Source organism: Lactuca virosa, chromosome 7 (genome assembly GCF_052849685.1).
Source record: "Lactuca virosa cultivar CGN04683 chromosome 7, Lactuca_virosa_CGN04683_v6, whole genome shotgun sequence".
In the NCBI taxonomy this organism is placed as follows: domain Eukaryota; kingdom Viridiplantae; phylum Streptophyta; class Magnoliopsida; order Asterales; family Asteraceae; genus Lactuca; species Lactuca virosa.
In genome coordinates this window covers 203,010,871-203,037,371 of record NC_136432.1, presented here as the reverse complement: position 1 = coordinate 203,037,371, position 26,501 = coordinate 203,010,871, and positions in this window count along the sequence as shown.

Below are 26,501 nucleotides of genomic sequence, written 5' to 3'. Positions count from 1 at the left end.
AAATAACTCCAAAAACACAATAAATGGTATATATACTCGAACACCTAAACATCCGGCCACCTCCCAAGTGGCTGGCGTCGCCGGAAATGACGGGATCAGCGGACAAAGGCCACCGGTGGCAATTACGACGTCGAACAGGTGAGAGGAAAGAAGAGGTGGCAGGTGGCTATCCTTACCGAGAACCCTCAGGTCACGCATGACCTCCTCAGCGGTAAATACAGCTTCTGTTACCGGTCTCGGTGGCCCTTCCGGCGACCCACGACGTCCGACAGCAGGGGTTGCGGTTCGGTGACGAAACAGCCGCTTGGCGGCCTTGACTGATCGGAAAACGGACGAGGAAAAGAGGCGGCGGCTGGGAGGGCTCTCCTGGTGGTGGCGGCTGCATCAAACATGTTAGGGTTAGGGTTGAATTATGAGAACGGGAGGGAAGGATGGTATCGGGTTTAATCACGTGTCCATTCAAACTTTAATTCCTTTATCCAATATTAGTCCCTCCCCACAACATTCCTTCAAGATTTTATTTCAATTTAAATCCAGAAATTACTAAACCACCCCAACCTCCAAAAAATTTTACAAACTAATCCGGGAATTATATTTTAACTAACAAACTCTCAATTATAACTTTTAACCCCCAAAACCAACGCCTTGCTAAATTATTATGGATTTAAGGGCTACTATTCATTCGTCACTTTTATCTATTTATTTATTTAACAAACGGGATGTTACATTATAGTAGAACAAAATAACCATAAATTTTGTTTCATAAACAATATGAACAAAATCCAAAAGGTAACTATAAGAAATGAAAAACAATATATATATATATATATATATATATATATATATATATATATATATATATATATATATATATATATATATATATGATCCAAATAATTTATTGTTTGACTTATATTCCTATCAAATGTAACTTTCAAGGAAACTACTATGGAGGATGTTGAGTAGATCTCGCTTATATTAATTTGCATCTTCCAAACTTGCATGTTCATCTTTCTCATTCAATATGAATACATTCACCATAATGTAGAGTCTTGAGTGTTCTCAAATCCTCTTTTTCTCCAACTTATGCATTAAACTATAACAATCGCATCTACATATGTGGATTATTTATGTATTTATATAAATCAATTAAAAATAACAATTACCATTTACTGACAATAAATTAAAAAAAAACACTTCATTTGCAGTGATTATAATTTTAAAGTGGAAATCATAACTACACATAACTAATCATATGTATACATACGTTACAAAACTCTTGAGTGGTAGATAAGTAATTAATTATTGGCTAGAAATACTTTTGAGTTCAAATGAGAGTTGTAAATGTAAATGGTGCAATCAAGTTGGTATATATATATACATATATATATATATATATATATATATATATATATATGTGTGTGTGTGTGTGTGAGTGTGTGTGTTTTGTGTGTGTGTCAAAACTTAACTTTTTATTAAAAACAAATTTTCAATAAAATCTATATATAAATATCAATATGTTTTTTTTAGAATATTTTCAAATCACAATAGTTTTTATCATAAAAATACAAAAAAAAAAACATAAAAACAAAACATAAAAAAACAAAAAACAAAAAACCAAAAAAACAAAAAAACAAAAAAAAACATAAAATAACTTTTTATACAAATGATCCAAATAAGGATTTTTAAAAGGGTTATGTAAATACCTAAAAAAATATCTAATATTCATGTCAATTAAATGGCTAATTAAGTATTTAAAATAACATATAATATTCATATCAATACCTTAATTTTTTACAATTTATTTATATATTTTTATAGGATTATTGATATATATAAAAAAAAAACATTTGATATCCATGTTAATAAAACTATTTAGTATTCATGTTAATATCTTAATATTTAACAACTTATTTAACTTATTTATATTATGATAGAAAATGGTAGAAGTCAATATTAAACTTTTTAATAAAAAAGATATATATTTAATATTAAATAACAGAGTATATTTATAATAATACCAATTGGTTCATGATACAAATGCCACTAACTTTTCCAAGCTTTTTTTTATAGTATTATAACATTATATTACAACTAACCAATTCTTTTATTGATTATGAAACAATACTCTTAGATTTAAAGAATGATCTAACATAATGAAATATATATCAATGTTGATTGTTGGTTACTCCAAGGTCTTTCACTCCTACAATCGAGCATAACAAAACAATTATAGTATCTAATAATAATGTTTGTAACATATAAATATCATCCAAAAAAAATTATAAAATTATAAAATATAGAAAAAAACCTTGATGCAATGAGCCATATCATTCATTTTGTTTAGAAACTTTGATATCCCTATCTCTCAAATCTTTGATATATCCAAAAAAGAGCATATCACCCATCACATATTTCAACGTCGAAATTTTCTTTTAAACATATAATAACAACAACATTCTTCTATGTTTATATGTATTTCATATAAAATAATTCGAAAAAGAAGAGATGAAAATATAAGTTACCATGGATGTGATATAGTGTTCTTATGTAGGTTAAAATTTTCAGTTAATTATAGTAAATTGAAGAGGCGAGAGTTTCAAACGAATATGGTGTAAAAATGAGACATGTATTGAACCATATTCATTTGAATGACCTCCTATATATATATATATATATATATATATATATATATATATATATATATATATATATATATATATATATATATATATATATATATATATATAATAGAGAACTATAATTAATTAAGGAACCAATGAATCAATCGTGAGCGTTGGAAATCATAACGATCAACGAACAAAGAAATAGATGTACACTTTTACATTGGACGCACACACACCGGATTATACCAAAACATCCACGCTTTACAAAAAAATCCACCACTTTTTTTCGTTTAAAATTTTTTTAGACCATGTTTTTTATCGAAAAAAAAACCGAATATACCGTTGTTCACGATTTTTCGTCCTCTTTCCATAGAGATCCATGATGATATATAAAAAACGAACTTTTTTTTTCGAAAAAAAACTCACTTCATTTTCTTTGATAAAAAAAGTTAAGGTCTATTTTTTTATAGAAAAAAAATTAATAAATATATCAAAATTCATATTTTTGTACTTTTTAAACATAGATTCATATTCATGTTAAAAAAAATAAAAAATAATAATAAAAAAACGATATTTCAATTCAGATTCACATTGTGAACCTAGATTCATATTGTAAACCTGTTCAGATTCACAGTATGAATCTGAACTGATCGAAGCTTTTTCACATTGTGAATGTTAAAATTTGAAATATTTACAGTTTAGATTCATAGTGTGAATCTATACTGATCGAGGTTTTTTTTTTGTGAACCTTCTCAGATTCACAGTGTGCATAATAGTAATTCAGATTCACAATGTGAATCTAAACTGTTCGAGATTTTTCATATTGTGAATGTTAAAAATTGAAATATTTACAGTTTAGATTCACAGTGTGAATCTACACTGTTCGAGATTTTTTTTTAATCGGTATTGATGTTTATTAATAGAGTACAAAAAATTAATATTTTTGGTATAATTAGTTTTTTTTTATAAAAATAAACTTAAATATTGAAAAAACTAAGAAAATTAAGTGAATTTTTTTCGAAAAAAAAAGTTCGTTTTTTATATATCATCATGGATCTCTATGGAAAGATGATGAAAAATCGTGAACAACGGTATATTCGGTTTTATTTTCGATAACAAATTTGGCCTAAAAAAAATTTTAAATGAAAAAAAAGAAGTGGGTTTTGTTATAATCTAGTACATGTGCGTCCATTATAAAAGTTTACAACCCTTCATTTTGCCGTTGATCGCTTTAAATCCGACGCTTTGGATTGGTTCCTTAATTAATAATGGTTCTCCATTGAACTTTTCCGTGTGTGTATATATATATATATATATATATATATATATATATATATATATATATATATATATATATATATATATATATATATATATATATATATATATATAGGGTGAGGTTCAATATAGAACCATAATTAACCAAGGAACCAATCTTTTTTTCAAGTTTTGGAACTTATTTTTTATAAAAAAAAAACTAAAAATACAAAAATTTATAACTTTTTATCCTTTTTCAAATGATATCAAATTCGATTTTTTTTTTTACGTCAAATTCACAATGTGAATCTTTGAAAATTCACAATGTGAATCCGAAAAATATTTTTCACATTCACAATGTTAATATATGAATTTAGATATTTTTAGATTTTTTTTTTCGATAAAAAATAAGCTCTAAAAATTGAAAAAAAGATTTGGTTCCTTGAAGAACCAATAACTATGGTTCTCTATTGAACTTTTCCATATATATATATATATATATATATATATATATATATATATATATATATATATATATATATATATATATATATATATATATATATATATATATATATATATATATATATATATATATATGAGAAAGGATATTAAAGTATAATTTCTCATGCATCGAAAAAATTGACCATTGGACAAGTATTACTAGATTAAACATTTAAATTATTGTTAACCTCTATTGATTCGATGGAAATGACTTGTTAAATCAATAGAAATAACATTGTTGATTATAACTAGCATAATCATTTTGGAGAAAAAGAGTTTGAAAAACCGTCTTTTCATACACAAACTTTCTTTCAAAGTCGTGTGTGAGACCTATAACTCTAGTATTGGATTACTCTAAATACCATAGATTTTCTTTATGTATGAAGACGTAACTAATAATTTGGTGACAATTTACCATTGCCCGTTACACACACATGCCAATTTACTAGGTAATACGTAATAATAAGGTACGAATTCAAGACCTAAATATAATTGGGTAAACATTACAACAAATAATTATCTTTGTATACCTATTTGTTTATTATGTTAATAAATTTTATGTTAGAAATAAAACATCTCTAAAGTAAATAATTTCCTACATATATAATATCGTTATAGAAAAAAAATGACCAAATAAAACAACTATACCATTTGACCCATTTTTGGCTTGTTTACCAAAATAACTATTTTATCCAAAGGCATTTAATATTCCATACACTACATAATTAGGTTCGTTTGGGATCTCATTGTCACCATTCCTTCCATGTGAATTTCTATAAAAACACTACAAAAAGTTTGGGCAATATGGGCAACACCGTTAGGGGAAATGGGGTAGTATCGGCGATACCATGGCTATTAGGGTCATTTTGGTACCTATAAAAATATCAGATTTTTAAGTGGCGGCCACCTGAAGAAAAAGAATCATGGCTATCTAAGGGGTCGTTTGACAATTTCTAACTGGGTTAGAACTGACTGGTTAGAAGCTATCTGAGTTAGAAAATCTGACTGAGTAAACTTCTGATTCAAACTTGTTGTTTGAATTTGCATCGGACTGATAGTGCAAAATGACTATATTACCCTCTGACAACATTTTTTTTTATGATTGTTATTAAAAAATTCTCCTATAAATATTATACCAAGTCAGACACCTTTAACTTGTAATTCTATCAAATTATAAACCGAAAGAGAGGCAAATGACTTTAAAACAAATTGAACCATTAAACAGTATTCTGATTTTTAAATCAAACTAACAAATGCATGTTTTGATACCAAAATACACCATGTCCCACAACGCAAGTGTGTAATTTCTAAATCAGAGTTTTGAGCTTAAAACATTTATATTCCTTGATATGAGGTCATAATTATGAATATCTCTCATCTTTCAGTCAAACTACGAAGCAAATTCAACTCCATTTCTTTCTCTACATCATAACTTTGTTCTTGAAACAATAACCACATTCTCATTTTAGTATGGTCCCTCATTTCACACACTGACTTTACATTCAATTTAAACCATCAAATTATAACTGGAACATAATGCTATACCCTAAGCACATCCATCTAAAATGGGGCAAAACCGGCTTAAATCTAAAAAATATATATAATTCTTTCCGTGTTCAAGATCATTAAAAAAGCACAAGCATAATCGACTAGTCACTAAACAAAATCAGAAATCACGAAGAAAAATCAGAAACAAGAAATCAGAATCTAATAAACTAATAAATCAAAGATAGGATATTTACAATTTTAACGGTGTTGGCTTGCTAGACTACATTCGATATTTCAAGGCTTCAAAGATGGGGTATTTTGCAGACTAAAACGATGGCAAACTCTGGCGAATACAAAAGTTGAAGAGGGAGAAACAAGGGAGGAGTGGCGGAGCAAGCCGATCGAGAGGAAAGCGTCAAAGCCTCAAAGAGCATGAAGGGAAAAATAAAGAAAATGACCCGGTTAGCTCTGTTTTTTCCTTGGACCCAATCAGCGGTAAACGGACCGAGCAAGGGCCTCAATGCTTTTATCAAACATTCTGATTGTGGACCGAGTCAGTAAAAGCTTCTGACTCGACTCGGTTAGTACAAATCAAGCAGCCCCTAACTCATTAATTCTAACATATAAGTTTTTTTAACTTTTTGCAAATTTTAAAAAGGGATAATAACTTTAAAATTATAATATATTTTTTGATTTGTACACATTAGGTAACGGAGATTTTTTTTTCGTCCACATTTGTTCCTTCAACTTCTTTAACTGTACACATTGGGTCATTATGACCGGCAACTCCAGGTAAGCCTGAAAAATGACTTAATGAGGTAATATTTTTTTTTCACTTTGTACACATTTTGTCAATAACATTTTTTGTTGCAAAATAAGCCTTTGTCGTTTTTGTACATATTCGATACTTACAAACGGTATCTTTTGGTTTTTCTAATGACATACTACGTTGGACAATCATTAATAAGGTGTTTGGGCTTGTTCATGCTTCTGGTCGCCACTGTTGGATTAGGTGTCCAAGCCCCTAACTATAATTGGTATATACTTGAATTGATAGTAGCACAGTCTTTTTGGGTTGCCTTCATACTAGCAACTAGAGAGGATGACATATTGAGAATGAGGAAGAATTTATTATTTGGAATAATTAATTGAAATGAGTGATTTATTAATGTATTATGAAAATAATATATTAATTAGAAATCATGTTATTTAATTAATATTTAATCAAAAGTTAATTTGGAATAAATTTTGGGATTAAAGGAATCAATAAAAAAAGTGTAGGGGTTGTTTGGCAATTTATTGATAGTTGTGGAACTGTGTTCTAGAACCCTCCTAGATGGGTTGGACGAAATGTTCTAGGAATACCCTATAAATTTCATCTAAGGGCCTCTTGGATGGAGTTCTTGGGCTGCTTAGGCCTTAAGCTAATGAATTAGGGTTTCCTCCTTAAAACCCTAGCTCTGACTCTAAGCTAACACAACTATATAAAGAGTTGTACCCTCTCCAGATATCGGCAAACTGAAACCCTAAGAAGAGTGGCCGAAAATTGTATCTCCTTCTTGTTGGATTTGATGTCTAAGCCCATAACTATATATATGGTATGTACTTGACCCGGTTGTAGCATGGTCCTTTTGGGTTGCCTTCACCAAAGCAACTTGACTGGATGAATAATATAGAAAGAGGTTATTATGGTTTATTAATATATTATATGAATAATATATTAAAGGAGAAATCATATTTGTTTAATTAATATTGGTCAAGAATTAATTAGGAATTAATTTTATGATTAAAAGATATTAATTAAAGCTAAGGGACTAATATTGTAATTATTGGATAGTTGCAAAGTACGGTAAGGAAATCCTAGAGATAGGGGTGGACGAATTATTGGGGATAAGGCCTTACAATTCGTCCAAGGTAGGGATTCCAGAACATTCTTCTGGGCTGCTTAGAGTCTAAGCAACTGGATAAGTGTTTGACTGAAACCCTAACTCCTCACCTATATAAAAGGACCCTTGGCCACCTAAAATCGGCGACACATAACCCTAAGAGTTCTAGGTGCCGGTGTTTAGCCTTCCCCTCTCTCTCTCTCTCTTGCCTTCTCCAATTGTTTTGGTGTTTGTGATCTATTAGAGGTACAACATTTGAGGTGCTAAGGTTCTCAAAGGCTCAAGTTCTTCAAGCAACAATCAAGGTAACTTTCTAACTCGTTTATTATATATGATTTCGATTTTTTATGATATGCTAGATTAGGGTTTTTCAAGTCTTGGACAATTGTGCATGTACAAATTAGAAAAACTAGATCCAAACATTAGGGTTTACATGTACAACATAAGATTTTTGTAATGCTCAAAACCCATCAGTGGTATCAGAGCCTAGGATGTTTGTTCTAATGTATTTGATGCAAAGTTTATTGTTCTTGGCTGTCAAAATTCGTTTTCTGATTTCGACCAAACTCACAACGTGACTCATTGAGCCCACGACGTGAGTTCAGCTGCTTGCTGGATTCTGAATCTTCTGCCTTAATTTGCTTTAGATAATTACCATAAATTGTTTTTAAAATTTAAAAATCAGATTTTCTGTTATGGTAATTGATATCTTAATCAAATTAATGGATAATTGTCAATTTAAGATAATTACTTCTTTTATAAGATAGAGATTTATTATTTGTAAATTGATTTTAATTATCTTGCATGAAATTGAATTAGGTCAAATTTAGATAATCACAAATTAATTGTTTATTTAAATTATTTGTAATTTGATCTAGATAGTTTTGAAAAGTTTCAAAACTTGCCCTCAAGTTTTGGAATTTAAAATTTTGATTAAAAGGTTAATTTTGAAATATTTAAATTCTAAACCCTAGAATTTTACAAGTTTAAAATCCAACCCTTATACTATTATATTATTATAAGATTAATTATATATATATATATATATATATATATATATATATATATATATATATATATATATATATATATAAGATTAAGCTAGTCTTACTGTTAGTAGGCCTCATTCAAGAAGCCGATCTATAAGGGGGTATAAGGTTGCTGCCTATAAAATGGCAGCTTAATGGATGTCCACTCTCACCCACCGGTTCCTTGATTGGTGGAGGGTCGTTAGCCGAACGGGTAGGATAGGGCAACTAATTACTCATTAAAAGTATAATAGCTTATAAAGTAACTAATTTTTTTTTATAAAATTCCCAATCTTAGTTACTTTAGGAAAAATGTGAGATTGTATGCTATTCCATGAAATTGCACTTTGCACCTTGCCAAGTCGTTAATGGGGCGTGTGTGGCTAACCGACACTCTAATTTGGGACTAGCTTGAGTGGCAAAGGGTGGCTCGATGTTTATCATAGACTAATGGAGCATGTGTGGCTAACCGGCATATTGGTTAGGTGGTAAATGACATTGAGAGCACCAACCACATTTGCATGGTTATTCACACCTTGTTTGTGATCCTCGATATCCTAGTCACAAACTTGAAGGGCATAATCGAGATTTCATGGTGGGAATTAGTGAATTATCATTCACTTAAATTCAAATTATTTGCAATTAGATTACGGCATCCCTTTTCTGAATTGTAAATAATGTTCTTGGATCCTAGCCCTAATTTCTCATTTGGGTGTTTAATTGGGGATTCATATCTAATAAAAACTTTGACTCTTTTCTTTTTGTAACACCCCAAATTTCAATTGTTCAATGAAGGGCCAAAAGTGTAAATTTAGGAAAGGGACTCCATGAGTAGGTCCGCTTACTCGCCGAGTCGGAGCGGGATTCTATCGCGGTTTAAGTGGCCAGCTCGCGGAGTTGGCGGCTTGGACTCAACGAGTTGGTGCTGATGAGAGAAAACTCTAATCCCGGGGGTTGTGCCCTATATAAAGCACATTATAACCCACCCTCAGCCTCTTTACTACCCTTTTGAGATCCAGAAACCCTAGAATCGAGTGAGCTTCCATTAATAGAGAGAATAGAGCTTTGGAGGAGAAAATCTTGGAAAGGGGCTTGAAGATCAAGAGGTTTGCTGCAAAGGAGTGGTGTAGATCCGGGATCTACTTCAGTTGGAGCTTATTTTGGAGGTAATAATCTGTTGCTTGGGCTCTTTTGCATCTAGATCTATTATCATTTGAGATTTAGGGCATTTTTGGTATGATTGAGAGCTATTTCGAGTTAGAGGCTTAGATCTGAGGTTGCTACTTCAGATCTAGGTTTGTGATGGTCCAAAATGTCATAAAGCTTCTGTCTAAGAGTTGTTGGTAAAGCCCCTTTGTCATGAACCCTAGCCCTAGAGTGTTTTGGGCCTATATCTCCTTGGTTTCACGTAAAGTTTGCAACTTTATGTGAGGGTTAGACTGTAGAAGAGTGGATCTATGGATTGGAGCCCCTACATGGCTCGAAAAGCCTCTGTATGGATTGAGAACTGGAGAGACTCGGCGAGTCACATGGGTGTACTTGGCGAGTTGTATGAACATGTGCATGGACTCAGCGAGTTGGAAGAACAACTCGGCGAGTCTGTTGAAGATTGCCTTGGACTCGGCGAGTCTGTTCTTGGACTCGGCGAGTCAGGTCGCAGAACCCCTAACCTTTTCTGGTTAAGACGCAGATCAGTGAGTCGAGGGGTGACTTAGTGAGTTGGACAGGATGGGACTCGGAGATCGTTGGACTCGACGAGTCTTGGGGTGAGTCGGCGAGTTGAGTCGTGTTCTAAGAGTTTTCAGAGTATAAGGACTCGACGAGTCAACGGGTTGACTCGGCGAGTAGGGTCAGTCAGGAAGTTTGACTTTGGCTTTGACTTTGACTTTGACCTTCAAGGGTGTTATGGTAATTGGTTATTTATGTCAATAGTCCATTGATGGCAATAGGTGTTGGAGTTTGGAGCAGTGCTTCGGGTGTGTGCTTCTGTGGTTCGGTTCTTCATTTCAGGTGAGTTATCCTCACTATATCAACAGGGTCTACGGCACCAAGGCCGACCCCAAGAGGGTCTACGGCACCAAGGCTTCTGTGGTTCGGTTCTTCATTTCAGGTGAGTTATTTATGTCAATAGTCCATTGATGGCTAAAGGCCCCAAGAGGGCGGACCAGACGTGCCGAGGCTCGGAGAGTGGACCAGGCCGACTGAAGGCCCGTTGTGGGCGGAGCAGTCATTCTGTAGACTCAGAGAGTGGACCAGGTGGATTGAAGGCCCGGTGCGAGCGGACCAATCACACTGTAGAGTCGATGTACATGGCTAGACTCGGAGGGTGGACCAGGTGGACTGAAGGCCCGGTGCGGGCGGACGAGTCACACAGTAGACCCGATGTGTATGGCTGTTCTATGTGTGATATGTTATGAGTATGTTTATGTGCGGTTGGTATTTTGGGGGTAACTCACTAAGCTTTCGGGCTTACAGTTTCAGTGTATTGTTTCAGGTACTTCAGGAGATCGTGGCAAGGCGAAGGCGTGATCGTACCTCTCCTCATGTTTTATGACTTATGTAATATGGTTCTGGGGGATACTCTGATGTTTAAACTATTTTAAAAACGAGGTGTATGAACTTAATTGTTTTTGAATGAATTAAAATGTTTTAATTTGGTTGAAATTTTTGGTCGTTACAAGTTGGTATCAAAGCCTTGGTTTGAGTGAATTGGAGGAACATTCGTGTGAATCCAGTCTCAAATCAAGGAGGGATTTTCAAAATGGTTTTCAAAAAGTTTTCGAAATAAGTAAAGGAGGATGCAGAGGGTACGATTAGCCAGAGCCAGTAAGTAGACCCCAAAATACCATATAAGTTATTTTGATTATGTGATATGTTAGAACAACATGCTAGTACTAGGCTAGGGATCTCCAGGAATTGCATGATAGAATTGCCTGATTTATGATGCCTGGTAGCTTAGGGTTTCTTGTTATGGGATATTCAGTATTCCTCTAGGGGTGAGGATGGAGTGCTTGTTATGTATGTTTGTGCTTAGGGCGTTGTGGTGATACTTGAGACAAATATGGGTAGGTGTGGAAGGTAGTATGGGCCCGTACTACTGAAAGCACAGGACCCATACGCGTGTCAAGGAAGTCACAACCCCTAGGTTGTTGGTTAGAGGTTAGTTCTCGGCGGTTATGCGAGGTATCTGAGGTTCTTATGGTTCGTTTCATAATGGCGGGTGCGAGACGTTTCGAGGCAGGATCCGGTTCGGGATCGGGATCAGGAGAGGGTGGTCAGGATGGACCAGCACCACCCAAAGTCATCGGTCAGATGAGTACGGATGAGTTGGATGCCAGGATTCGTGAGATCCTGCTTCATGAGGTTGCTGCTATGTTCCGGGCTGAGTTGCCGGAACTGTTTGGGTCGATCAAGACCGCCATGGTTTAGTATTTTGATGAGCGCTATGCAGCTCTTGCAGAGACAGAGGCAGCCGCAACGACTGTGGCAGCGACAGGAGGAGGAGCCAGTCGGGGCTTTAGTATCGGGATTTCGACAATACGAAGCCCCCTACGTTCGATGGAGTTTAGGATCCGATCGTTGCTATGAGATGGTTGTCAGACGTGGAGGGTTGTTTCTTCACGTGTTCATACCCTACGGATCAGAGGGTGAGGTGTGCTCTGAACCTTTTGAGGCTCGGGGCGAAGGATTGGTGGAGGTTGACTACGGGATCTTATTCTGATGCGCATCGGGCTGCGGTTTCGTGGGATCAGTTCTGGGAGATGTTCAGTACTCGTTATGTTCCGCAGGTTGAGGGAGAGAGGTTGGCTCAGGAGTTCCTGGAACAGAAGCAGGGTTCAGAGTCGGTGACGGAGATCACCAGGATGTTCTCTGAGAGGGCGATGTTTTGCCCGGAGTTTGCGTCGGAGCAGGCTCAGATGTCCCGATATCTGAGTATGCTCAAGAGGGATATTAGACAGTTTGTGTCCACGCGGAGATGTGATACCTTGTTAGAGTTGCAGGAGGCCGCCAGGCGGCGTGAGTTGGAGATTGAGTTGCAGTTGCGAGAGCAGAGGCAGTCCCCAGTGCAGTCGCAGCCGACGCCGAAACGGTTCAAAACCGTTGACTCTAGGGTTGGAGGTCAGGGCAGCCACACTTGTGAGAAGAGTGGGAAGGGTCATGCCGGAGTTTGCCGATCCGGTGGTGCGTGTCGCAAGTGCGGGAGAGAGGGGCATTATGCGAGGGTTTGTCATCAGTCGGCTCCGGTGCAGGATATGAGGATTTGTTATCATTGCCATCAGGTTGGACACTTGAGGGTCAACTATCCACAACTTGTTGCAAGACCGGTGCAGGCTCCAGCACCGGCCACTTTGAGGATTACTGGCGGGGGACAGGGTGGAGCGGAGCCTCCGAGGGCTCAGGGACGCGCATTCCAGCTTACAGCAAAGGAGGTCAGGGCAGAGCCGGATGCAGCTGCGGTATGATTGAGGATCTTAGTAGTTAGGAGTTGTAGTTGGTTAGCATCCAAGAGGATAGATGATCGGAAGGTCGGTTATATGATATCTTTGCTGGGTATGGCACCTGCGATGTGAGAAGTGTTCAGCTGAGATTCAACTTCCCTGGAGTTCGGGTGTGCGATGGCGAAAGGGTTATTCGGTGAAGGTTACTCACTCCCGAGGGAGTCAATTCATGGTTAAGAGGGAATATATGGAGTAAGGGCGATTGAGCTATGCCGGTTTTGGGCATCGGTGGTTAGTAGTCGGTGCACTAAGTGGGGGAGAATTGGAAAATTCTCCGGTGAAACAACATGCATCCAAGGATGGTTAGTTGTTTGGATTTCAGCAGTGTTTTGCTGAGGGTGTGGATCGGTGAGAGCAAGTGGTAGACAAGTGGGGCGGAGCACAGACCATGGTTTTCGGAAAAGGTGACTGATTGTTATAAGGCCTAGGTTTAGGCCGGGAATTGAGTATATTGAATGGAGCTGGAGTTCGGAACCCCAAGAGGGCTAGAACAGACTGCATGGGAGAGATTCCCGGGAAGGATGGTTCAGGGTGACGTACGACAGTTTTGAGCGGTCCGGATAGACTGAAGGCCAGAAGGCGTACCAGTCAGACCGAAGGCTCGGGGAACGGTCCAGACAGGCTGAAGGCCTAGGAGGGCGGTCCAAACATGCTGAAGGTTCTGAGAGTGGTCCAGATAGGCTGAAGGCCTAGTAAGGCGGTCCAGTCATGCTGAAGACTCTGTATGTGTTAGTAGATCTGTATGCGGAGAATAAGTGACTGTGTCGCCATGCAATAGTAATTGATATGGTCTGGCCCCAAGTATTGATCATGATGATGAAGTTGGCTGGAGGCCGTGCGTGGGCCTTGTTAGTTATGTGATCGGATTCGGAGTATATGGGAGTTCGAGAATAGCAGTTGCTCTACATGGATAGTGTAGAGTGGAGTTTAGCTCTGTGGCACTTATAGGTGCGGTAAGGGTTGTTGAGCAAACTTCCTGGAAAGGGAAGGTATGTAGCTCCGGAAGGAGTTTGGGTCCTCCGAAAGGAAGGCAGTGGAGTAAATGGATGATCGAAAGTGCTTGGTAGTAAGCACTGGGATTGTACCAGATATATGGAAGCACATACGGGTTGGATGCCTGTTGAGGTTGTGGCAATGTTGGATGATGCGCAGGCATGTTATCAGTCTCCTTGGAAGAGGAGGAGGAAAGTGGTTCCAGATTGGAGATTGGGACAGAGGAAGATGAGATAGCAGGTTAACAGACTCGAGAGTAGTCTGGACCGGTGCTGAGGACTGTATAAGGATATTACAGTCGGAGGTCAAGGACCTAGAGATCGTGATAGGGAGGTGTGACTGGGTTGCACTCCATTGTGTCGAACCGAAGGGTTCGAGGGTGACGCAAGGACAAGGTCCTTAGTTCCGAGTATGGTTGTAGGCTTGAGTTATGTATGTGGAGGTATTCCAATCTGGGGTATTCCATCATGAGGATTCGTTCCATGTTGCAAGTTATCAGGGTTATCGCCAATTTTGGGCGAAGGAAGATGGATTAGTTTCCTAGCAGAGCTCAGTGGGTGTTTGTGGAATCTAGCGTTGCAGGGCGCGGAAGCGTGTCCCTGATATGAAGGGTTAGTATTATCGGGTGATTCGTGGTTAATTCGTGGTGCTATTGATTTGAAAGGCCGATGATCGGCTTGGAGTAGTGGCAAGGATGCCACGTGAGAATAAGCCATTTTAAGAGAGATGCAGAAGTAGGGTTTGTAAGAGTATGAGTTGATTGAGAAGTCGAAGTCTGCAGTGCAACGGGTTCGTTCTGAGGCGTATACTGCAGTAGGCTTCGAGGACGAAGCCTAATTTAAGTGGGGGAGAGTTGTAACACCCCAAATTTCAATTGTTCAATGAAGGGCCAAAAGTGTAAATTTAGGAAAGGGACTCGACGAGTAGGTCCGCTTACTCGCCGAGTCGGAGCAGGATTCTATCGCGGTTTAAGTGGCCAACTCGCCGAGTCGGCGGCTTGGACTCAACGAGTTGGTGCTGATGAGAGAAAACCCTAATCCCGGGGGTTATGCCCTATATAAAGCACATTATAACCCACCCTCAGCCTCTTTGCTACCCTTTTGAGATCCAGAAACCCTAGAATCGAGTGAGCTTCCATTAATAGAGAGAATAGAGCTTTGGAGGAGAAAATCTTGGAAAGGGGCTTGAAGATCAAGAGGTTTGCTGCAAAGGAGTGGTGTAGATCCGGGATCTACTTCAGTTGGAGCTTATTTTGGAGGTAATAATCTGTTGCTTGGGCTCTTTTGCATCTAGATCTATTATCATTTGAGATTTGGGGCATTTTTGGTATGATTGAGAGCTATTTCGAGTTAGAGGCTTAGATCTGAGGTTGCTACTTCAGATCTAGGTTTGTGATGGTCCAAAATGTCATAAAGCTTCTGTCTAAGAGTTGTTGGTAAAGCCCCTTTGTCATGAACCCTAGGCCTAGAGTTTTTTGGGCCTATATCTCCTTGGTTTCACGTAAAGTTTGCAACTTTATGTGAGGGTTAGACTGTAAAAGAGTGGATCTATGGATTGGAGCCCCTGCATGGCTCGAAAAGCCTATGTATGGATTGAGAACTGGAGAGACTCGGCGAGTTACATGGGTGTACTAGAAGAGTTGTATGAACATGTGCATGGACTCGGCGAGTTGGAAGAACAACTCGGCGAGTCTGTTGAAGATTGCCTTGGACTCGGCGAGTCTGTTCTTGGACTCGGCGAGTCAGGTCGCAGAACCCCTAACCTCTTCTGGTTAAGACGCAGATCAGTGAGTCGAGGGGTGACTCAGTGAGTTGGATAGGATGGGACTCAGAGATCGTTGGACTCGACGAGTCTTGGGGTGACTCGGTGAGTTGAGTCGTGTTCTAAGAGTTTTCAGAGTATAAGGACTCGACGAGTCAACGGGTTGACTCGGCGAGTAGGGTCAGTCAGGAAGTTTGACTTTGGCTTTGACTTTGACTTTGACCTTCAAGCGTGTTATGGTAATTGGTTATTTATGTCAATGGTCCATTGATGGCAATAGGTGTTGGAGTTTGGAGCAGTGCTTCGGGTGTGTGCTTCCGTGGTTGGGTTCTTCATTTCAGGTGAGTTATCCTCACTATATCAACAGGGTCTACGGCACCAAGGCCGGCCCTTTATCGGATGGAAATCCGGGTAATGTTTGTTATGTTATTGCCTTGCTAGATCTGCATCCTGGTATTTAGGATGGTGTTATGTTAGTGACCTGGTTAAGGTCGGTACCCGGTATATAGGGTAATGTTATGTTAGTGACCTGGTTAAGGTCGGTACCCGGAATATAGGGTAATGTTATGTTAGTGACCTGGTTAAGGTCGGTACCCGGAATATAGGGTAATGTTATGCTAGTGACCGGTTAGGTCGGAATCCTAGTTAGGATGTTGATATGCTATGTGATCTGTTAGACTGTTTGTCTGGTTAAGGATCTGTTATGTGATTAATTGTTTTATGTGCACATGGTTGTTTGACGGGGGTTGGGTTGAGGCGGGTCCTGCTTTGTGCTGTAGGCCAACATACCCAGGGCGGACCGGATATTCCGAAGGCCCAGCGAGCAGTCCGGATAGGCTGAAGGCCCCAAGAGGGCGGACCAGACGTGCCGAGACTCGGAGAGTGGACCAGGCCGACTGAAGGCCCGGTGTGGGCGGACCAGCCATACTGTAGACTCAGAGAGTGGACCAGGTGGATTGAAGGCCCGGTGCGGGCGGACCAATCACACTATAGAGTCGATGTACATGGCTAGACTCAGAGGGTGGACCAGGTGGACTGAAGGCCCGGTGCGGGCGGACCAGTCACACAGTAGACCCGATGTGCATGGCTGTTCTATTTGTGATATGTTATGAGTATGTTTATGTGCGGTTGGTATTTTGGGGGTAACTTACTAAGCTTTCGGGCTTACAGTTTCAGTGTATTGTTTCAGGTACTTCAGGAGATCGTGGCAAGGCGAAGGCGTGATCGTACCGCTCCTCATGTTTTATGACTTATGTGATATGGTTCTGGGGGATACTCTGATGTTTAAACTATTTTGAAAACGAGGTGTATGAACTTAATGGTTTTTGAATGAAAACGAGGGGGATACTCTGATGTTTACACTTTTTCAGATGTCTAATAAAAACAACAACAACGCTTCAGACTCTAATGCTTCTAGCTCCTTTTCTCTCATGAAACTTTGTTGGAGAGTGATCTTTAATGGCACCAACTTTAACGACTTGATTCGTAACATACGAATGGTTACCAGATACGAGGAAAAAGAATATGTTCTCGATAAGGAGCTCAAGGAGGTTAATGTCAATACTGCCACTCCTGAAGAAATAGCTGCCTATGAGGCACATGAAAGGGATGCAACGAAAGTCCATTGCATCATGCTAGCTACTATGACTGCCGAACTCCAAAAGTCCTATGAGGACTACTATCCCTATGAGATGCACCAGGACTTGATGGAAAGGTACCATCAATGTGCCAGGAAAGAGAGGTATGAGATCATCGCCTCGATGATCACTACCAAAATGAAGGATGGAGAGTCCAGCACAGCCCACTTGCAGAAGATGTAGAGATATGTGGACCGCTTGCTGAAGTTAAATGTCAACTTCGATGAGGAGCTGGCGATTGATATCATTCTTCACTCGTTACCTCCTTGCTACGATCAGTTTCGTATGACCTACCACATGAACAAGGAGGAGGTCACACTAAGCAAGCTTCAAGGCCTCTTGCGAACTGCTGAGAGCAGTTTAAAAGGCAAGTCTGTTGCATCAACTCCTACTGTTGCTACCCCTTTCCTGGCTATTAGGCAAGGTAAAAGTAAGAAGAGGAAGGCTCCTTCCAAGAGCTTCAAGGGCAAGCCCCATGATGGATCCTCTTCTAATGGGACCAAAGATGCATCTGCCACCCCCTCCACCAACCCTAAAGAAACAGAGTGCTTCTACTGCCACGTGAAAAGGCATTGGAAGAGAAGCTGCCCGAAGTACTTGCAGGATATCAAGGATGGGAAGATAAAGCCCACCTTCACAGGTATTTATACTATTCAATCTATTAACTCATCACATGCTAGTTCTTGGGTCCTTGATACATGATGTGGTTTTCATATTTGTTCTGATTTACAGGGTCTAAGAAGAAGTAGGGATGTGGAGCATGGGAAGATGAACCTGATCATGGGGAATAGGAAAGTGTCGCCTGTCACCAGGATTGGGGTTTACTCTTTAGTTCTTAGTAGTGGGTTAGGATTAGAGTTGAATAATTGTTGCTACTCGTCTGATATGGCGAGAAAAATTATTTCTTTTCATGGTTTGTATAAACAAGGATTTAGATTTTCATTTAATAATGAAATTGGTTCTATTAATGCTTATTTGAATGATTTTTTCTATTTTGAAGCATTGCCTTGTAATGGAATATATGAAACTGTGATGATTGTTGATAACTTAGGAAAGAATGTATTGCAAATCGATTCGTCCAATGGTTTGAACAAAGCATGCTTGTGGCATTGTCGTCTTGGACATGTCAACAAGAAACACAAGGCCCAACTCCAAAAGGATGGAGTGTTGGAGTCATTTGACCTAAAATCAGATGACACTTGCGAGTCTTGTTTACTTGGAAAGATAACCAAGTCACCCTTCACTGATACTTGTGAAAAGGGTGAGGGTTGGTTGGCTCTCATACATACTGATGTATGTGGGCCCTTCAGATCCACCACAAAGGACGCTTGTCGCTTCTATGTGACTTTTACTGATGATTATAGCAGAGATGGGTATATCTAGTTAATCAAGCATAAGTCAGAGACTTTTGAAAAGTTCAAAGAGTTTAAACAAGAAGTGGAGGATCAGCTGGACAGGAAGATAAAGATGCTACGCTCCGATCGGGGTGGTGAGTATCTTAGTATCGAGTTCCACGAGTATCTAAAGGAATGTGGAATAGTTTCATAATTGACGCCACCTAGGACACCACAACTTAATGGTGTAGCTGAGAGGCGCAATCAGACCTTCTTGGACATGGTTCGTTCCATGATGAGTCGTGATTCGCTACCTATCTCATTCTGGGGGTATGCCTTAGAGACTGCCACCCATATCCTTAACCTAGTCCCTACCAAGAAGGTTGCCAAAACACCTCACGAGATGTGGATAGGGAAAGCTCCCTCGTTGGCGCATATAAAGGTTTGGGATTGTGAGGCTTTCGTAAAACGAGAGACTCACGACAAGCTCAAACCTCGTAGTGAGCGGTGTATTTTCATCGGATACCCACAGAAGTCCTTTGGGTATATCTTCTATTGACCGAGTGACAATGTTGTGTTTGTTGCGAGGAAAGGAGTCTTTCGCGAGAGAGAACTCATATGCCAAGAGGACAGTGGGAGGAAAATTGATCTTGAAGAGCTTCAATAGTCAAGCGATGAAGGAACCTCTAACACTAGCAATCAACCTGAGGAGGAAACTCCTGTTGAACCAGTTGAAGATTCCTTACCTCTTAGATGTTCTAGTAGAGTTAGTGTTCCACCTGAGTTTTATGGGTTGCATATTACTCCTGAGGGTGATACGTTTATTATTGATAGTACACTAGTAAATTTGGGTGAACCTAACAGCTACAAGGAAGCCAAGGCAGGCCCGGAGTCTGCAAATTGGAAAGAGGCAGTGGACAACGAGATTCAGTCCATGTATGACAGTCAAGTTTGGAACTTGGTTGACAATGTACCAGGTCGTAAGACGGTCGGGTGCAAGTGGATCTTCAAGAAGAAGACCGACATGGATGGGAAAGTGCACACATATAAGGCGCGATTGGTCGCGAAGGGCTTTACTCAAACTCCTGGACTTGACCATGATGAGACCTTCTCATTGGTTGTGAAGATAAAGAGTATTAGGGTGATGCTAGCCATAGCTGCGTTTCATGACTATGAAATATGGCAGATGGATGTCAAAACCGCTTTCCTTAATGGGAAGTTGGCTGAGGATGTTTAAATGAGTCAGCCAGAGGGTTTTGTCGATACAAAGCATCCTAATAGAGTGTGCACGCTTGAGAAATCCATTTATGGATTAAAACAAGCATCTCGCAGATGGAATCTTTGTTTCGATGAGAAAGTCAAAGAGTTTGGCTTTACGAGGAGCGAGGATGAGTCTTGCGTATATGTCAAAGCTAGTGGGAGTATAGTTAGTTTTCTCGTTTTGTATGTCGATGACATACTGCTCATAGGAAACGACATCCCAACCTTGCAGGAGGTAAAGTCGTGGCTTGCAGGAGCTTCCTATATTCTAGGGGTAAGGATAATGAGAAATAGGAGTAAAAGACTAATAGGACTTAGTCAAAGTACTTACTTGGATAAGGTACTAAAGCGTTTTAGTATGGAAAATTCCAAGAAAGGGGAGTTACCAATCCAAAGCAATACCAAACTGAGTAAGACTCAGAGCCCGAGTATAGAGACTGGGATTTCAGAGATGAGCCGAGTACCTTACGCTTCTGCAGTTAGCTCAATCATGTATGCTATGACTTGTACTCGCCCTGATGTGGCCTTCGCCTTGAGCATGGTCAGCAGATATCAAGGGAACCCTGGTTTAGCCCGTTGGACTGCAGTCAAGAATATTCTTAAGTATCTACGAAGGACCAAGGAATGGTTTCTTATCCTTAGTGGGAGTGCTGACTTGAGAGTACGAGGGTACAGTGACGCCAGTTTTCAGACATACCGAGATAATTACCGATCTCAGTCAGGCTGGGTATTTACTCTTAATGGAGGGGCAGTGACTTGGAAAAGTTCCAAGCAGGAAACTGTGGCTGATTCAACATGCGAATCAGAGTACATAGCAGTGAGTGAAGCGTCAAAGGAGGCAATATGGCTAAAGAACTTCATCGGAGACCTTGGAGTTATACCTGCCATAAAGGAGCCTATGAAGATTTTATGCGATAACGAAGGTGCGATTGCCTTGACCAAGGAACCAAGGGATCATGGCAGATCCAGGCATATCGACAGGAAAAATCACTTTATTAGACATCGCGTAGAAGAAGGACTCCTCGTAGTGAAGAGGTATCGTCAGAGGATAACCCAATAGATCCCCTTACGAAGGGACTGAGTAGGGTTAAGCACTTGCAGCACGCTAGGAGCATTGGGCTGAAGGACGATATTAGTTTTAGTGATTAGATAGCTTTTAGAAACTTATAATAGATAAATTGTAATTAACATTTGATGATTAAATAAAAGGTGTTTTATTTATAAGCAAACTTACTATCTTGTGTTAATTATTTACTATTGTTTCATTTTGCGTGTTTTGACTTGCTGAATAATAAGATTATTCGAACCATCCACAGTCAATCATACATTGGAAGTAGGTATGAAAGAAGACTGTCATGAATTGGCTTGCGGACTGTCTAAAGTGTTTGGACATAGCAAAAGATTGTTGCAACGTTCATGAGTGCTCCTGAAAAGAGAATTGAGTATTGGATTAGACTCACGCTTACCTGAATCACTTCATGGAATTTAATCACGAGTGATTGTAAGACAATAATATCATATAGTATTTAAACCTAGATTTATGAGTTGTTGTTTGTGAGTTGGTTGTGCATTGATAATGCGTAAACGCATCAGTAACTTGATGTTATAAAACGTATTGTTGTGTACAATTTGATGAGCAAATAGTACAAACATATAGGTCGAAGTTTATCTGTTCCTTTTTTCCCACAAGGATAAAAGCGATATCTTGGGCCCCTCGATGATTGGTTTGACTTATGTGTCGGGCCCGATCAGGACTAAGTTGATGTGTTCAATTAAGTTCTATGTCAGACAGATCAAAGATCGAGAAACAAACTGCTGGACAATAAGTATGACTATGTTCCATGTGATTGTCCACACGATATCTTGAGAACGGAGGACTATACGATCCCTTATCTAAAGGACGTGTCAGAGTTCGACAACGGCTTTTGAGAGCTACGATTGCTAATCGGATTTTGAAGTCGTACTTGCATCTATAGTTATTAGACTTATCTAAGTGGGAGACTATGGGATTAGCTTTCTAAGCCCATAACTATATACGGTTTGTACTTGACCTGGTTGTAGCATGGTCCTTTTAGGTTGCCTTCACCAAAGCAACTTGACTGGATGAATAATAGAGAAATAGGTTATTATGGTTTATTAATATATTATATGACTAATATATTAAAGGAGAAATCATATTTGTTTAATTAATATTGATCAAGATTTAATTAGGAATTAATTTTGTGATCAAAAGATATTAATTAAAGCTAAGGGACTAATATTGTAATTATTGGATAGTTGCAAAGAAGGGTAAGGAAACCCTAGAGATAGGGGTGGACGAATTCTTGGGGATAAGGCCTTAGAATTCGTCCAAGGTAGGGATTCCAGAACATTCTTCTGGGCTGCTTAGAGTCTAAGCAACTGGATAAGTGTTTGACTGAAACCCTAACTCCTCACCTATATAAAAGGACCCTTGGCCACCTAAAATCGGCGACACATAACCCTAAGAGTTCTAGGTGCCGATTTTTAGCCTTCCTCTCTCTCTCTCTCTTGCCTTCTCCAATTGTTTTGGTGTTTGTGATCTATTAGAGGTACAACATTTGAGGTGCTAAGGTTCTCAAAGGCTCAAGTTCTTCAAGCAACAATCAAGGTAACTTTCTAACTAGTTTATTATATATGATTTCGATTTTTTATGATATGCTAGATTAGGGTTTTTCAAGTCTTGGAAAATTATGCATGTACAAATTAGAAACACTAGATCTAAGCATTATGGTTTGCATGTACACCATAGGATTGTTTTAATGCTCAAAACCCATCACTTCCTCCTCTCATATATCTCATTCTCTTGCTTAGTGTGTTTGTGAACCATTAGAGGCGCGACATTTGTGGCGCTTGCTACCAAAGGTTTATCCAAGGAGGAATTCAAGATTGTCTACAAAAACAATCTTAAAGGTTAGTTTTCTCATTCTTATAAGTTAATTAGATCATAGAAAAGTTCTATAACCTAGGGTTCATAGTATGTTGCTTTACTTGAAAAACATAGATCTAATTAGGTTGCATGTGCCCTAGTCAATTGAACCGTTTGATTGTTTTCCGATTAAGGCATTGTAGTTGTAAACCCCATAACCCATAAGTGGTATCAGATCCATGGGTTGTCTTTCATGTAATTGCACATTGATGATCGATTTTTTGAAAAAAAAACGATCTCACAACGTGAGCATAGGTCCTCACGACGTGAGAACTGATAAAGTTCAGAATCTGTTTGCTGACAGACTGAACTCACGACATAAGTTTTAATGCTCACGACATAAGCTCAGTCAAATCCAATTCTGTTTGCTGAAAATCGGATCTCACGACATGAGCTTAGAAGCTCACGACGTGAACTCAGTCTGGACGCGTTTTTTGTACCTAATCTGTGTTAAACAACTTTTATATGCTATCTACTTGGTATGTTTATCCCAAATCCGTTTTTGGTATGTCTTGCATGATAATTTAACAGCCTAGATGTTAGGAGATTGGTATTTGACATATTTAATTATTTTGTGGTTAATATAACTGATTTTTAAGGGCTTAATTAATTAATTGGATATTAATACAACTCAATAATTAAATATTTGGTTTATCTTAAATTAAAATTTGAAATTTATTATAAAACCTAGTATTTTGAAAAAATTTAAAATACATCCTTATGGATCTTATTGTTAATTTAATTATGTGATTAATTAAAGGATAAATAATAAATCCATAAATGGTTTAAATTTTATTAAATTAAAAAGTTTAATTTATTAAAAGATTAAAACCCTTGAAATTTTAAAATGTTTAAAATTCACCTTATACTATATTTATAATTAAGAGTTTAATATATATTATACGTATAAGTAAATTCAGTCGAACTGCTAGTACGCCTCATTCACGAAGCCGATCTATAATGGGGGTATAAGGAAACTACCCTAAGAATCATCTATCCTTCATTTATTCATTCCTAAGAATCTTCCTAAGGAATAGGCACGAAGTCCATCACTGCCAGGGTTTATACAAGAGGCAGTAAGTCCATAGCTGCCAATGTTATCTATTAGGGTACTAAATCCATAGCTACCAACGTTCATTTGTAAGGCACTAAGTCCATAGCTGCCAATGTTTGTTAATGAGGAAATAAGTCCATAGCTGCCAGGGTTTTTAGAGGACACCTGGTGAACACATCGTTCACAAAACCTACAGGTTGCGAGCCTGCAAGTGTTCCACCGGACTGTCTAGAATAGTCTGTGGTTGCTATCTATACTCTGCTAGATGAATGGGCCAACGCTTGGGTCAAGGCTTCTCATCATTTTCCACCTCTCATCATCATCTTTCATCTCTCATCATCTATATCATCTTTTATCGCTCATCATCCATCTCATATTTCATCTACCCATCTTTACCCATTGTAATTTATAGGTACAAAATACGTATACAGTTTAAATCGAATAAAACATGCATATTTTGTTCATGCAGCATAGATATCATAAACATAGATAAAAAGCACACATAGCATCTAATTTATATTAAATACTTCATATCTATGTGTAATATAAAAGTAATTATGCACTCACTTGTTAAAGTGGTGATTCCAACTTGGACAACGCTCCGCTTCTTAACAATATAATTTCTTCGACGAAACCTAGTATTATTACCACTAGATTTTAGTCTAATGTTTCTTCTGATTAATTGTTAGTCTTAGTATTATTATTTATATAAGCATTAGACAATACTTTTCAACCACTATGTATAGACATGGGCCAGACATGAAACACCGGAGGGTAGTACCATTTTGGCATTAAAGCACTTCTAAAATCCAACAACCCAGGCGGCCTTTCAAACTGGATTCCCCATACCGCAATTAGTTAAAAAGATATTATAATGACACTTATATAAGTCATAATACTAGCTTATATATTGTTTATAAGTTCATAATAACGAGGGGTTTGCTAGGGATTGCTAGAAACCGGGTTCCGCGGGGGCAGAACTTCCCGCAAGCGTATCTCACTTACAGAGGGGTTTGCTAGAAACCGGGTTCCGCGGGGGCAGAACTTCCCGAACCGAAAAAATCTTTTTCTCGGAGCCTTCTGGCGCTCTAGGGCTTTCCTCTAGCACTTAGAAGTTACTAGGGCTTGAGAGGGTTTTAGAGAGAAGTTAGAGAGGGAGAAGGGTTATGGTGTGAGGGAAAATGGTGAGCTTCACATGGTATTTATAGGCTGAAAAATGGCCCAACTCGGCGAGTTTGAGCCTCCAACTCGTCGAGTTGAGAGCCCAGTGTCACCATCTGGTAGCAAGGCGTGGGGAGGAAGCAATGGTCCAGATTAAGCCACGTCACCCCCTTCGCTGTACCACCCTTCCGTCTTCTAAATTCTTTAACTTTTGCATATGAGGTCCGTTTTTGACGTTCTCTATATCCACACATAGGTATTGACAATATCTACAACTCTCCCTTTGATCCATCGACTAATTCTCGACCGATTTTAAAAGTAACAGTATGAGAAGATTACATTGTTTAATGACCGTGTAAAATTCATAACTTCTACATACGAATGTCCGTTTTCGACTGTCTTTTTCTCTTTGAACTCCTATTAATGAGATTTTCAATTCTCATTTAGGTTGTGTCGGCTAAAAATCGATCGATCTAAAATTCGAATTCTATGCTGTGCACTACTATGCTAAAACTTAGAAAATCATAACTTCCTCATACAAAGTCAGATTTGGACGTTCTTTTTATGTACCCTCTCGGTTTAACGTATACTACAAATTTCGTTTAAATCGCTAAGGCTAAAAAGTATTTTTATCAAAAATTCACTTTTTACGATTCCCGGTGTCGTGCCAGTTTTGCCGTAAAGCTTCGACTGGTCATAACTTCTTCGTTATAACTCAGATTTCAACGTTCTTTATATGTTCGGAACCCTTGTGACATATACTATAACGTAGTTAAGGTTATATACTCTAAATAATATTCTACCAAAAAGTCATTTTTTTGACGCTTATCGTCTCTAAATTGACCAGCCCGAATCTGCGGGCGTTACAATTATCTCCCCCTTAGGATGATTACGTCCCGGAATCATCAACAAAACGGGGTTTATATAATGAATCCATATGTTATGTCTTCATCCTAGGTAATAATCGTAACTTCTATGTTCCTTCGAATTAGTATCTAACTCTTGGACTTCTTGACAGTAGGTGGTGCTTGATCTTGCACCCGCTCTTCGTACTATGTTGGACTT